Source organism: Aulonocara stuartgranti (genome assembly GCF_965226115.1).
Source record: "Aulonocara stuartgranti genome assembly, chromosome: 17".
In the NCBI taxonomy this organism is placed as follows: Eukaryota; Metazoa; Chordata; class Actinopteri; order Cichliformes; family Cichlidae; genus Aulonocara; species Aulonocara stuartgranti.
The window spans coordinates 5281206-5295980 of NC_138953.1; the positions used below are offsets into that span (position 1 = coordinate 5281206).

General features: G+C 41.3%; 1 pseudogene across 1 annotated transcript; it reads right to left on the reverse strand.

Moving 5' to 3' along the window:
- Positions 1 to 964: 964 nt before the first annotated feature.
- Positions 965 to 13801, reverse strand: LOC309692979 (sodium-coupled neutral amino acid symporter 2-like; annotated as a pseudogene). The gene is made up of 10 exons (XR_014280771.1): positions 13733 to 13801; positions 12040 to 12121; positions 11105 to 11164; positions 10630 to 10773; positions 10447 to 10520; positions 7792 to 7849; positions 6212 to 6285; positions 2296 to 2431; positions 2101 to 2198; positions 965 to 1749 (listed from the first exon to the last, which is right to left on the reverse strand). The product of XR_014280771.1 is annotated as a sodium-coupled neutral amino acid symporter 2-like (transcript).
- Between the last annotated feature and the right edge of the window lie 974 nt (positions 13802 to 14775).

Consider the following 14775-nt stretch of genomic DNA (forward strand, 5'->3'; position numbering starts at 1 on the left):
AGGGCATCTGTTCATTGAAAGATGTTTGTTTTTTTCAGGCCGACATCATTTGTGTACCTAAAATTGTTACGAATTCACAAATTCAGGTAAGAAAATAATCATGAAATCTGCATTTGTGGGTGAGCTTCCGTGAACTCTGAGCCCATGTTTGAAGGAGGGAGGAGTATCTACAACTATGTTCTCCCCCCCCCCCCCCCCCCCCCCCCAATTTGTGCTTAAAAAATGGCAGTCAAACCCTGCAAATATCAGAAACGTAACCTCTGGACTTTCAGTTACGATGGCAGATTGACCAGCTGTTAAAGGTATTCTTGCATCAGAATGAAGTTTCATTTTGACCTGCCCCTTAAAACTATTCAGGGTACACACCACACAAATCCTGAAATGAAGTCTCAACACACTTGCATAGCTTCAGTAAAACAAGTTGCAGTGAAAAACTCATCTTCCTTGGCCTAAACACACACACAGCGCTTAAGCCAACTGAATTGGTGCCATGGATGAACCTCGGTGTCTGATCCTTGGAGCACAATGTCAACCTCCGTCAGCTTGGGGGCAGCATTGTCAAGCTGGTGTTTCAGCTCTGCAGAAATCTTTCTCTGGAGAAATAAACTAAAACTCAAAATTATCTGAGCCCACTGCTTCATTTTTAAAAGACAGTGGAGTTGAAGTTGTCTCCATGTGAACAAACACTCACTTTGTTAAATACTAAAGAATCTGAAAGACGTGTGTGTTTTAACTTTTCTTTTATTTGAATTAAACACTGCCTCCTACAGGCATTGATTGGCTTACATTTCTAAAACAAAGCCCTCAAAGGTACTTTTTGCAAATTGCAACTAAAACTTCATCCACCAGTGGGCAGTGTTTTTAATTTTTAAAAGGGCTGTTGCTGTTTTTTTTTTTTTTTTTTTTGACAGCTTGTTTTTTTAACTGCACCTTTCCCCTCATGAAGCTTTTCCTTTTCTCACACTGTTGTAAATAAAATTTTATTTTCATTGATAATAAATTTTACATTAACCTGCTGCACCATCTTATGGTACAGAATGGTATTACAGCAAAATATGGCCTGGGTCTATCTAAGCTGAACTTGGTCTCTCTCTTTAGCACGGTGCATAGGTGTTTTGGAGATTAAAAAAAAACAACTAAACATAGTAGTTCTTCCACATTCTGTTGTTGGCTTTAGCTTGGAGGTTTTTTTTTTTCTTTGCTGCTGAGGTCAAGAGTTGGTTGACGTACTCTCAAGCGGAGATGTGCAGAAACAACATTTTCTGCACATCTCCGGTCTTCCATAAATAGATGACAACATTTCGGTGACGTGTGAATGTTGGAAGCACAGTGTGCCATCTACGACGGGCTCTCCACTCGGTGGGAAGGAATCCGCGTCGAGCTCTCTTGTTATTGTTTGGTTGAAGGTGTTCAAGAGTGCAACCTGTTTTTAGTTGTTTCTTAGGTTTTTTTTTTTTTTTTTTTGCATGTTTAACAGGTATCACGGCATGTGGTCAAAATTCAAAGTATTCTCCCATAAAGAAAAAATTTCAAGTTTCCCACAACCCCTGAGTGGGGGAAGTGGAACCGGGAGGCTCGCAGGCCTTCTCAAAGCAGTAGTGTTGTCGCTGCGCAGACCTTCAGCAGGTTATAAAGACTAAATACAGTTTCAGGAGAGACCTCGCTTGTGGCGTTCTTGATCCAGTCCAGAATGATGAGGATCATGCTGCTGGACATGACCGTGATACAGATGAGGAGGAAGAGGCATGCCTAGAGAGCAAAATAAGATCACAGTTAGCTAATGTGTTCATTCACACCAAGTTAAATGAAACCTTTCACAGTTTAAGACGTGTAATTTGTTGTCTTTGGTTCAGTATAAAGCTAATTATCTCACTTTAGCTTAGCAATGCAGAAGATATAGTATTAGTTTGTTGCACTGTACTGTTTTGTAATTAAAAATATGATAATTAATGAAAAAACAATAAAACATAAGATTGTTTGCTTAATATGAAGTTAAACTAAAGGGCTAATTACTGCAGCTACAACCGTGTCGAATCCTTGGCAAGGAAACAAATAAGTGTAAAGTTCAAAAACGGTTCATTTCATCGAAGTCCATCTTACCCCGATCTTTTGCCCAGACTTCATGGACTCTTTCTTGACCAGTCTGATGTAGAAAGCTGAAGGCAGGATGAAGATGAGCATGGCAGCAGCAGAAATGTCTGACATTGTAAAGACATTTGGCATTTTAGTCACAATCCTTTCTTTTACTGTTGCTCTTTAAGATGTTATTACAATATCTTGCATGCAGACATATACCTATAAGTCTAAAGATGGTGGGAACGAAAATAACCAGGGCATTTGTGCCAGCCAGCAAGAACACAGTGATGGTAGTGTGACGAACCCAGCTGAATCCCTTAGAAGGGCACAGGAGGTGGTTGACAGTGGTACGAATCTGCACAATGAGAAAGACACAGGGAGGTTATTCCACACGACCGATTATTTGTAGTAATTCATATTTTACAGTCCCTAACATTTTTTTCAAACTTACAGGGAAGAACAACATTTTTTCGTTACATGTATATTTAAGCAAAAGAGGTTTGCTTCCACACACACCACCTAAATTCTCTGGTGGCTTCTATGTTGTTTTAGGAGTATTTAAGTGGGTCAAACTAATATCATTTTGCAATGTCGACTCATCCCGACTACAAACTGGCAGGGTCGTTGAACTCTTCGTGAAGTTAACAACCATCTCTTTAGTCTTCTGAACATTTAGAGACAGGTTATTATTCTGACACCAGTCCACCAGGTCTTGTACCTCCTCTCTGTTTTCAGACTCACCGTTGCTGGAGATGAGACACACCACTGTTGTGTCATCTGCAAACTTGATGATGTGATTTGAGAATTACTGTGCAATACAGTCATGTGTTAGCAGGGTGAACAGCAGTGGACTAAGCACACAGCCCTGCGGCGAACCTGTACTCAGTCTGAGGACTTTGGAAGTATTATTTCCTATGAAGACAGACTGGGGCCTGTCAGTTAGGAAGTCCAAGATCCAATTGCAGAGAGTGATATCTATTGTCAGTAGGTCCAACTTCTTTACAAGCTTCTGGAGAATGACTGTGTTGAATGCTGAACTGAAGTCAATAAACAGCATTCTGACAAAAGTGTCCTTTTTGTCGAGGTGGGAGGGAGAAAGGTGAAGAGGAGACAAGATGGCATCATCTGTGGAGTGGTTTGGGCGGTAAGCAAACTGTAGCGGGTCCAGATTCTTTGGAAGCTGAGTTTTCATGTGCCTCAATAGCAGCCTCTCAAAGCACTTTGTGATGATGGGTGTAAGTTCCACTGGTCAGTAGTGATTGAGGCAGATCACAGTGGACTTCTTTGGCCCTGGGATGAATGTTGTGGTTTTGAGGCATGCAGGTACCAGAGCTGAGCTCAGTGATGTATTCAAGATGTCCGTGAAGATGCCTGTGAGCTGGTCAGCACGCTCCCAAAGCACCTGGTCAGTTATGTTGTCAGGTCCAGAAGCCTTTCATGGTTTTACTCTGCAAAGAAGCATTCAGTTTCTCTGGCAAAGAGGGATCACTGCTGCATGCCGGAGGTGTTGGCTTGTAGCACATGATTGTTTGAACGCCCTACCACATGCGCCGAGTGTCCTTTGAACCTGTGAAGTGTGTGTTGATTTTTTCTGCATACTCTCGCTTTGCCTGGTCTGCTCTGGCTGTAGTGTAAGCTTCCCTATTGTTGGACTTAAAGGCAGAGTCTTTGATTTTCATCAGGCTATGTAGCTTTGCAGAAAACCAGGGTTTATGGTTTGCACGTTTGATGACGATCTTGGAGACAGTGACATGCTCTATGCACTTCCTGATGTAGCTGGTCACTGAAGTTGTGTACTCCTCAGTTCAATTCAATTCAATTCAATTTTATTTATATAGCACCAAATCACAACAACAGTCGCCTCAAGGCGCTTTATATTGCACAGTAGATCGTACAATAATAGATACAGAGAAAAACCCAACAATCATATGACCCCCTATGAGCAAGCACTTTGGAGACAGTAGGAAGGAAAAACTCCCTTTTAACAGGAAGAAACCTCCGGCAGAACCAGGCTCAGGGAGGGGCGGGGCCATCTGCTGCGACTGGTTGGGGTGAAAGAAAAAAGACAGGATGAAAGACATGAGACTAATAACAGATATGATTCAATGCAGAGAGGTCTAGTAACACATAGTGAGTGAGAAAGGTGAGGAAAGAAAGGGAGGATTCAGGGTCACCTGGTCCAGCCCTAACTATATGCTTTAGCAAAAAGGAAAGTTTTAAGCCTAATCTTAAAAGTAGAGATGGTGTCTGTCTCCTGAATCCAAACTGGAAGCTGGTTCCACAGAAGAGGGGCCTGAAAACTGAAGGCTCTGCCTCCCATTCTACTTTTAAATAATCTAAGAACAACAAGTAGGCCTGCAGAGCGAGAGCGAAGTGCTCTAATAGGGTGATATGGTACTACAAGGTCATTAAGATAAGATGGGGCCTGATTATTTAAGATCTTGTATCTGAGGAGCAAGATTTTGAATTCAATTCTGGATTTAACAGGAAGCCAATGAAGGGAAGCCAAAACAGGAGAAATATGCTCTCTCTTTCTAGTCCCTGTCAGTACTCTTGCTGCAGCATTTTGGATTAACTGAAGGCTTTTCAGCGGGTTTTTTGGACATCCTGATAATAATGAATTACAGTCGTCCAGCCTGGAAGTAATAAATGCATGAACTAGTTTTTCAGCGTCACTCTGAGACAGGATATTTCTAATTTTAGAGATTTTGCACAAATGGAAGAAATCAGTCTTACATACTTGTTTAATATGTGCGTTGAAGGACTTGTCTTGGTCAAAAATGACTCCAAGTTTCCTCACAGCGTTACTGGAGGCCAAGGTAATGCCATCCAGAGTAAGATTCTGGTTAGATACCATATTTCTAAGATTTTCAGGGCCGAGTCCAATAACCTCAGTTTTATTTGAATTAAGAAGCAGAAAGTTAGCGGCCATCCAGGTCTTTATGTCTTTAAGACATTCCTGCAGTTTAACTAATTGGTGTGTGTGATCTGGCTTCATGGACAGATAGAGCTGGGTGTCATCTGCATAGCAGTGAAAATGTATGCTATGTCTTCTAATGATGCTGCCAAGGGGAAGCATGTATAATGTAAACAGAATTGGTCCTAGCACTGAACCCTGTGGAACTCCATAATTAACCTTGGTGTGTGTCAATGGAAAATTGTACTTAGTAGTCATTATAAGCTTTTAATGATATAAGTTTGCATATGATAGAATACTGCATTATGACCTCTTAGATGTGTTAGACTGTTGTTCACTACAAAAACTTGTTCTGTTCTCTTTCTTAGTTTCTTCCCACAGCGATAATAAGAGCTGAACCACTCTTGTCTCCACTCCCTTCTGAGTCCCACAACACACACACACACACACACACCTGCATATGCACTAACATTCCTCTGTCTATGAACAGATGTATTCACTATTGTATTACTTTTTGTATATAAATAAAGACCAGAGTGGTAACAAAGCGCACTTCACAGGGCCCCCACTCTGATGTGAGCGCTCTGTGACCGCCCTTGCAACGTGTGTGTCTCCACTCTCTGACTCTCAGCTGAAGAAGTGTCATTTAGAATAAATCTCTTGACATTTATTTTGGTCCTTCGTAGCCGGGGCAGAAACATCAGAACTGTTATCTGTGACTCTGTTCCAGGATCCAGCACTGATTCCTGACGCCGTGGGAAGCCAGCACCGAAGTCTGTGCACAGCCCTCTTAGACGAGGACGAAAGCCCTGGGACGTGAATTCAGGTCCGGGCCGGTGTTTATAGTCTGGTCCACGGCGGTGGGATTCAGTCTGATGATCCGAAACACCACTGAGACGTCTGAGGGTGAGAAAACACTATTTTGGTCTAACCCGCCGTAAGGGTTTAAAGAAACGCGTAAAATAGGTTTAAGTTCACCAAAAGGACCTAAGTGTAGGCTGGTTTTAGAGGTAGCCGAAATTACTTCGTGACCAAATAGGTTTAAGTTAAATAAGCGCGCAAATGTCTATATGTGTGTATGTGTCTGGAAGTAAGTTGATTTTACAGCACAATACGCTGCTGAACTACTTCCATTTTTTGTTTTCTTTGCTGAGGCTCACGTACTGGTGACAAAGGAGAACGGTTGAGTTTCATCTCATAAAACTGATAGCGCTTCACCTTTAGGGTGAAGTCGAAGGCCGTATCAGTAAACCACTCTGAAGTCAAGTGTGCCAGTGACGGCCCAGCAAAATCTATGAAAATGGAGAATAAACAAGAAAAATTAACACTTGATTAGAAATGTTTAGAAAAACAACAAGCTGGAGCAGGAATAATCCAAAAGAAAGGGACTGTAAGACAGAGAACGCCCGACACGGAATGATTAGCTGCAACCACTGTGGCTGCCACCACCCAGACAGATGAAAGGGAGAGACAGACAAAAAAGTAAAAGCATTAAAAAAAAACGTAAGGAAGAGTATAGACTTTTCCAAGCATGAGAAATCGAAACTGAAGGGAGAACTGAAAATTAGAGATCAAAGTAGAGATCACAAAAACAGGATTGTATTATCAGCCGACTGAAGTTTAAAAAGGGTTGGAAACAGACCCGACTGAATAAATATAAATACAAGAGGAATAAAGTAAAATAAACAAAAGGCTAAATTACATTAGAGCTTATCTTTAATGTATTCAAACTAATAATAGCAAGGATAACAACCTGTAAACTGGTGTTAACAATGAAACATAGTTAGGATGAAGACCATGCCCAGAATGAATAGAATGAAAGAAAGCAGATAATTCACACAAACACATATTAAATGAAATAGAGAGATGCATAAAGTATATTAAGGTTGTGTCATTGTTCAGCCAAGGAAAGTGTGTGAAAAGGAAAATGTCTCCAGCTTGGGAAAGGGTGAAACTGCAGATCACCCACAGCCATTGGTGGATGCAAAATAAAATATAAATAAAATATTGTAATATACTATTGCTGTTATATGAAAAGATAATAGCATTAATAATGAAATAATATTAATATGATGTGAGGTGGATAATTGTTAAAAGTAGTCTGCATCAAGCTTAAGGTTTGCTCAAATTCAGTACAATGACATATGAGATGACGGTAATACAGAAAATATCTAAACTAATTAAGTGCATAGAGGCACTTGACCTGCTTGAAAACCTGTCATCCAAGATGAGACATTGCTGAAATATAGAGCACACCTATACTAACAACTAATAAGCTAAACCCTGTATGCAACAGCTAAAGCTACAAAATTGAGAAGCTGAATTAAATATGTGGTCACTGCTAAGCTGATGAGCAAGTAACACGTTTTTTTAGAGCAGGAGCTGCATGCTATTAAACTCAAACATGCAGCTGTCTGTGAGCTCAGTTTTTCCCCTCATACTTCTGATTTGTTTTTGGCAGCATCCTTTATTTGCATCCTGACTCATGTGTGTAAAGCGTTCATGCCATCAGCAATTTGTTTTTGTTTTTTTGTTTGTTTGTTTTGTTGGATTGAAAAATAAGTAAATTTGTGATCACACTCGTGGATCACAGTGACATATAATGATTAGGCATATGATTTACTATTGCAGATGTAATAAGTTTATTCTAAAGTTCAAGGAGGACAAACAAGAACAGCATTTCCAGTTGTGTCTTGGCTGTTGTTCTCTGTGTAGTGTGCTGAGTTTAGTTTTTTTTTTTTTTTTTTTTTGAAATGTTGAAATGTGAGGAGTACTGTGACTTCTGAAGTGGCTCTCACCATGCGACCTTGATGATGATAAGTTCAGAGCCAGCTGGGAGATGGGTTGTCTGCTTTGCTTTAGGTGATAAGGCAGAAAAGTTAAAACTTAGTTTCTTGTCTCGAAAGAAAAAACAAAAAGAGGTTTTATGTTTCTCAGCCAAGAACAACTACAATTTCATTTTCTGTTTTTGAGAAAGGAGAATTTAAATAATAATAATAATAATAATAATAATAATAATAATAATAAAACAAAGACTGATGTTTTGTTTAAGTGGTGAAGAAAGCTAATACTGCAAAATACCGTCTAGTGCATGATCTGCGAGCAATAAATGAAATCACTGAAATGATGCCACCAGAATTAGCAAATCCCCACACTATACTGAATCAAGTCACTCCAAAAGAACAATGGTTCTCAGTGATAGACTTATCAAATGCCTTGAGGCGACTTTTTTTGTGATTTGGCGCCATATAAATAAAATTGAATTGAATTGAATTGCCTTTCCACCCCGACCCACAACACCTGTTTGGCTTCACTTTTGAGGGGCAGAGACAGTTTCTACTCTACGTAGATGACATTTTAGTGACTGGCCACACAGAGGAAGGGTGTAAGCAAAATACTATGGCTATGTTACGTCACTTGGCTGAGTTAGGGCCACAAGGTATCTTTAAATAAACTCTAATTATGGAGACCCGAAGGCACATACCTAGGGCACACCCTCTCAGGTGAAGGCAGAAAGCTACTAAACAAAAGAAAAGAAGCTATACAAAATGCGCCACAGCCACAAACCAAGCATTCACATTCTTTCTAACTGTCAGTAAGCCTGAGTTATGACCTTGGCTCCCTGTTTTTCTGCTTCCAACAAAAGGTGGGTGTTGTTGCGAAATCAGTTTTACCCCGGTTCTTTTATTCGTCAAAACTTCCAGAGACGGCACCGGAACTCAGTCATTTCACAAAACCTTTATTCATCTTTATTCATCTTCATTTAAGCATGCACTTCTAGAAGGGAAGACGAGGCCGGTGTGTCCCTCTGCAAAAAATCTTCACCCCTTTGTTCGTTACAGCCAGCTTTATAGAGGCGTCCCCATCATAAAACCCCCACGGCGTGCTGCAAACTCTGTCTGTGTCTATGTGCACGAGCACATGAATGCCTACATGTGCGCGTTCCCGCGTGTCTATGGCTACGTTCACACTGCAGGTCTTGATGCTCAATTCCGATTTTTTGATCAAATCCGATTTTTTTGTCTGCTACAAATAAAATGCGACAGCAAACGCGCTCTAGTGTGAACCCTCAAAGCGGCCCGCATGCGCAAAAGAAGACGTCACACACAACGCGCTCTGTTTAGACCCAGAGCAAACAATATTGTTTGACTGATGGCCATTAATATAAAGACTTCGGACTTTACGTTTCTCAATTTTTGCTTTAAGTTATTTACATAATAATGTAGATAACCTAATAATGATCCTTATTGCTGTTTTAGAGGAGCGGTGCTTCAAAGGATAGTTGCAGATTTCTGTCAGAAACTGCAGATTATACAGTACAAAAAATGTTCACGTTTCTCCAACATTGTCTTCCCAACAGTTTCACTGACATCTACACGGGATGGCCAGGAAGCGTTCGCGATGACTTCTCCAGCGCTGATAATTGGCGTCTGTCTTGTGTCAGTGATGTAAAAGATGGATTTAATGCGACTTGACCGTTCAAACAGCAGTCGCTTTCTAAAACATCGGATATGTATCGGATTCAGTACCACATACGAAAGTGACCCAGATCGGATTTGAAAATATCGGATTTGTGCCGTTCACACTGTCATAGTATGATCGGATATGGGTCGCATAGGGTCAAAAAAAAAAAAAAAATCGGATTTGATGCGCTTTCGCCTGCAGTGTGAACGTAGCCTATGTGAGTGCTCGTGTGTGACTGTGTACGCATACCTGTGTGTATGTGTGTGCACATGAGTCAGTGTGCGTGTGGATGTGTGTGCGTGACAGTTAAAACACTGTGGGTGTAGGTGACTCCCTAGGTCATAAAACCCATCTCCCTTCCAGACCACAGTTATCCATTTACAAATGTTGAGACCCCCACCCAAACATTCTCTGGGGAATTTCCACTCAGCATTAACTCCTCTCTGTTTTACTTTCACAGTTCAAGTGGGGGAGGGGTCTCCTACAATCTACTCCTAAGTTCACGACACAGTGAGGCCTTTATTATATCGGGGGCAGTGTCTCTAGTGTTCTACATTCTATGTTAACACATTTCTAAACTCTAAAATCAGCTAAACACTCCTACAGTGTGAAGCTCCCGTGCAATGTGCTCTGTTGTCTCTACTATCAAAAAAAAAAAAAAAAAAAAAAAAAGGCCCTGACTCTCTGAACACAATATTCTCTTCATAACTCAGCAGTATGAAATGTCATGAAACAGTGTAACTCACTCACAGTAAGTCAGCAGTATAGGATAATAGAAACCTATCTAATAAATCTAATGATTTTCATATTCTTTTAACTCAGAAGTATGATGCAAACTAAAACTATGTACTGATTACACAAGAGAACGGCTGTTCAGCAGAGAGTTGAAGACATGTTTTATTTAGTCAGCAGACAAAAATCACTGTAAAAAATTCAAAAGTGTGTTTTTTTTGTCAGAGAAATTTAAATAAATGGCAGCGTATACTCACTCTTTGAGCTTGTTGTAAATGGGCAGGATATCAGGGTGGCACACAAAGGCAATAATAGGGACAGCATAAACAGTCTAGGGAGATCAAAAAAAAAAAAATCATAACTGACATCCAAACACTAGAAATGATTCCCTTACGGTTTATTTCAGTTCTACAGATGTTCTAAGTTTTGAAGGCTTTTACCTGTGAATTGATGACAAAGTATTTTGGCCTGCAGGTGTCCTCGTCAGAAGTATTGTCGCTGTGTGAGCTGTTCAACGAATGAGTCGAGTTGTCATTGTGAATATCAGGGAGAGGGCATGGGATCTGGAACTTTTTGATGATCACCTTGAAGGAGCGGAGAGCAAATTTCCCATTTTAGCTCCTTATTGTGAAGGTGCAAAGGTTTATTTACAGCATTTACAGCATGATCAGAAACAAAGACTTGACCGTTGTTGTGCTGTCCTGTTCCACTATTAAATTAATTCATTTGACTACATTTTTAGAAAAAAAAAAAAAAGGAATCCTGCTCTTTTGTGTAGCAGGAAGAGATTTCACTGGAAGACTGAAACATGTTCTGACTCAAACTCAACTGGCAAACCAAGAACAGGCATTTGCCAAAGATTTGCGTAAAGGATGATATGGTAGCATGAGGAATGAGGAAAGGTGTGTCACTCACCACAATCAGAAAAAAAGACCATGCATAGCAGTGGCAGACCACTTGTGTAACCAAGGCAACCTGAAAGAGGAAAAACACAATTAATAGCGATGCCCCCCTGTATCACGTCACTCTAAGCTATTAAAGTTTTAAAGGTTTTGAAATCTTGCATGTGTGCTAGTGTGTGTAAAGGGAATTTCTTTTCTTTTATGTATTGTTTATATGTTTTCGGAATATCACGGCCACCAGACTGGCCTTAGTCCATGGGCCCCTGGCGGGCACAGCCCAAAAGAGGGACACTGGACCAGCTCTGTATCCTCTCAAAATACTTGAGGTTTGCCCAACCAGTCTACATGTGTTTTGTGGACATATGGGGTGTATGGGGTGTTTGGCCCATTGCTCTGGGCCATTCAATCCTTATACAACCGTTGCAAGAGTGGTCCGCATAGCCAGCAATAAGTCGGACTCGTTACTTGTGGGTGATGGGCTCTGCCAAGGCTGCTCTTTGTCACTGATTCTGTTCGTAATTTTTATGGACAGAATTTCTAGGCATAGCCAAGTTGCGGAAGGCTTTACTTGGGTGGGCTCAGAATCTCATCTCTGCTTTTTGTGGATGATGTGGTTTTGTTGGCTTTGTCCGGTGATGGCCTCCAGCTCGCACTGGAATGGTTTGCAGCCAAGTGTGAAGAAGTGCGAATGAGAATCAGCACCTCCAAATCTGAGGCCATGGTCGTGGCTGTGGTGTGCCCACTCCAGATTAGGGACGAGTACCAGGAGAAGGAAGCAGGAGATCGAAAGTGGATTGGTGCTCTGGCTGCAATGATGCAGACGGTGTACCAGTCTGTCATGTTGAGGAGAGAGCTGAGTGTACAAGCAAAATTCTCAATTTACCGGTCAATTTATGTCCCTACCCTCACCCTATGGTCACGAAAGAACAAGATCGCAACTTTCCTTACCTAAGTCCCTGCGCAGTGTCAGGGGCAGGATAATGCAAAGACTAACCAGCAACACCAGGTAGTCACCATGATGTACCATTGTCTGAAATACAGGACAGAGCATGTCAGTGTTAGTTGACAGAGATCACCAATGAATCATCATGTAGGTAAAGATTTCTGTAGCTGTGTTAAAGGGGCAACACACCATGTTAGGTTGTTTTGCAGTGTTATACTGTGAAATCTACTATGAATTAGTTAGAGTTAGAATGTTCTGTTAGTCTTATCATCTTTCTCAGGTGTATCTTGCATATGAAGTAGCTTTGATCTCATCATAAACTGATGAACCAGGACTACAAGTAAACTAATTAGTTCTGTGACACAGAAAACCGCACACTGAATCCACTTTCTCATCAGACTCCTCTCAGATCCTCTACAGCTTTTAGTCCTGTTTAACACCGGCTACATCAACTGTAAAATTGAAAGCATTTTGTTTGTCACTAACCAAAACAACTACCATTTTCATCTCATAAGGCCCCCCTGGCGCCAGCTGGATGCTCAAGGCAAAAGCTGACGGGAATAACAAAATATTCTCCTTAGATAACAAGACTGTGTTGTGACTTTCTTCCTCCTCATTCAAGGTTACCTGCGTCGACTGAAGATTGTTGACTTTTGCCCAGCCGGGTGAAGGGACACTTTTTGGTGAAGGGACACTTTCTCTCAGCTGAACACGGAACACACACGCACACATATGCATGTACACTGACACAGACCTACACTCACCCCACAACCCCACTCCAAAGCTTATGCTTCGAAGCTTATGCCTTCTATGTTGTGAGATGTGATGATTCATGTGCTGAGGTGTTTTTTTCTGTTCTCAAACTGATCTCCCTGTGTGGCTCAGTCTGGGGGGAGTTCTTTTTTCTTGTCTTTCCTCATGTTGTGCATTTTCCATTGTTTCGACTGGGGTCGCTGCTCGTGTGGTCAAGCAGCCAGGGCTACCTAGCCTGACCTGTCTCCCCAATATGATGTTTGTGTATTGTATGTGTGATTGGCATAGTATCATCTATCTTAACTGCCTATTGGGGATAAATAAAGTGTCTCTGACTGATTCCCTAAAAGGGCCCTCTGAAAGAGCCACTCAGAGAGATGGAACACCCTCCGTCCTTTAAAAACAGCCAGACAGTCCTCCTACACATCCCGCCTGTGCTCCAAGCAGAGCGACAAATGCCTATTTCACCTTCCCTCAGCACTTGAAAAACAACTGGCAGCCATTTTGCTTAACATGTCCACCTCAAGTGCTTCTCTCAGGTGTTCCTGGTCTCTTTCATTCCTTCTAGGAATTTTTGTTTTTCACCAACACCTTAGTCTTAGTGCAACCAGGAAACATTCCTTTTAGGGCGAGTAAACTATGCCGTATTGACATTTTGTTTACATCTTTGGCTGCACAACAAATGGTCTGGTGCTCTGATCTGAACCACTACCAAAATCAAATCAGATGTTCCTTGGACAGAGGCCAACCTGACTGATTTGTCCTCGGATATCTTGGAAATAAGTGTACAACCTCCAGGTCCATCAAATTAGATTTGGTAATAGTATTTATTTAAGTAATATGCCAGTATCAGCAGTGTTTCTTGTGGTAGGTGAAATAAAACAGTGAAACATGAACAAGAAAGAAATTTTGTGTGGAAGTTGCTAAAATATTTAAGTTACTCACTTGACATTGGCTCCTGTGAATGCTTTTATAACGGTGGGTAGTTCGTATGATGTAGAGGTAGCTCGACATGACTGTTGAGGGGGAAAAAAAAGCAAAACAACAACAACAACAACAACAGCAGTTAGCACATTTTCCTGTAAAACTGAGGGAGAGAAAAGAAAAGGAGGAAACTGCCATAAAAATAGCGATCTCTAATATTTGGCAAGGGGCCCAGATGTTCCAAAGAAAAGAATCACGACATGTTGTAAAATGACTCAAGGTTTTACTGGAAGCTGCTTCCAAAAAACACAAGCTGCTTTCCATCAACCAAGGTTTCCCCCTGTGCCTCCCCCCTCCATGCGCTCATTGCAGACACAGAGGAGCAGTGATTTGGCTTTCTGAGTGAGCACATGTTGGATCTATTACAGTCATGTAACATTCATTTTTCTTACCTCCAATATACCTCATGATGATGAAGAGGGAGGCTGTGAATTTTCCCAGTCTCCCAAAGACTTTGTAACACAACTGCTCGTAATCCAGTACACCTAAATACACAAAGAATTGTGGATTAAAAAAAATACACTAACAAGCATTTGGGGATGTTTGCCTGTTAAGCTTATCTAATTCATTGGCTATCTTCAGCAACAAGTGCACAGAATACAACGAGAAGATGGTGAAAAACTTAAGGAGAATCCTGTAAATGGAAAAGGGAGTGCTCTGAGTCCCCGTGTTTTAACCCAGCGGGCATGATTATGGATGCCGTGCAGGTGCGTCCGCCCTCCCTGCACGGCACCGCAGACCACGCCCCACCACACTCTCTCCAAACAATATTGACCGAACCAGCAGCAAATGAAGATCCAAACTAAGCTTCACATAAACATCGTCAAGGACTCCCTCTGATTTTTGCTGTTTTGCTTCCACCACAATAAAATCACTTCACTCTCTCTCTCTCTCTTTCTCGGTGTACTTCAAGAACAGTTTCCCGTCTATCTCTGAAATCTGTTTTCTGCATTATTCACTTGCTTGTTACGCACAACACTACAGTTATTTACAGGCTGTCGGCC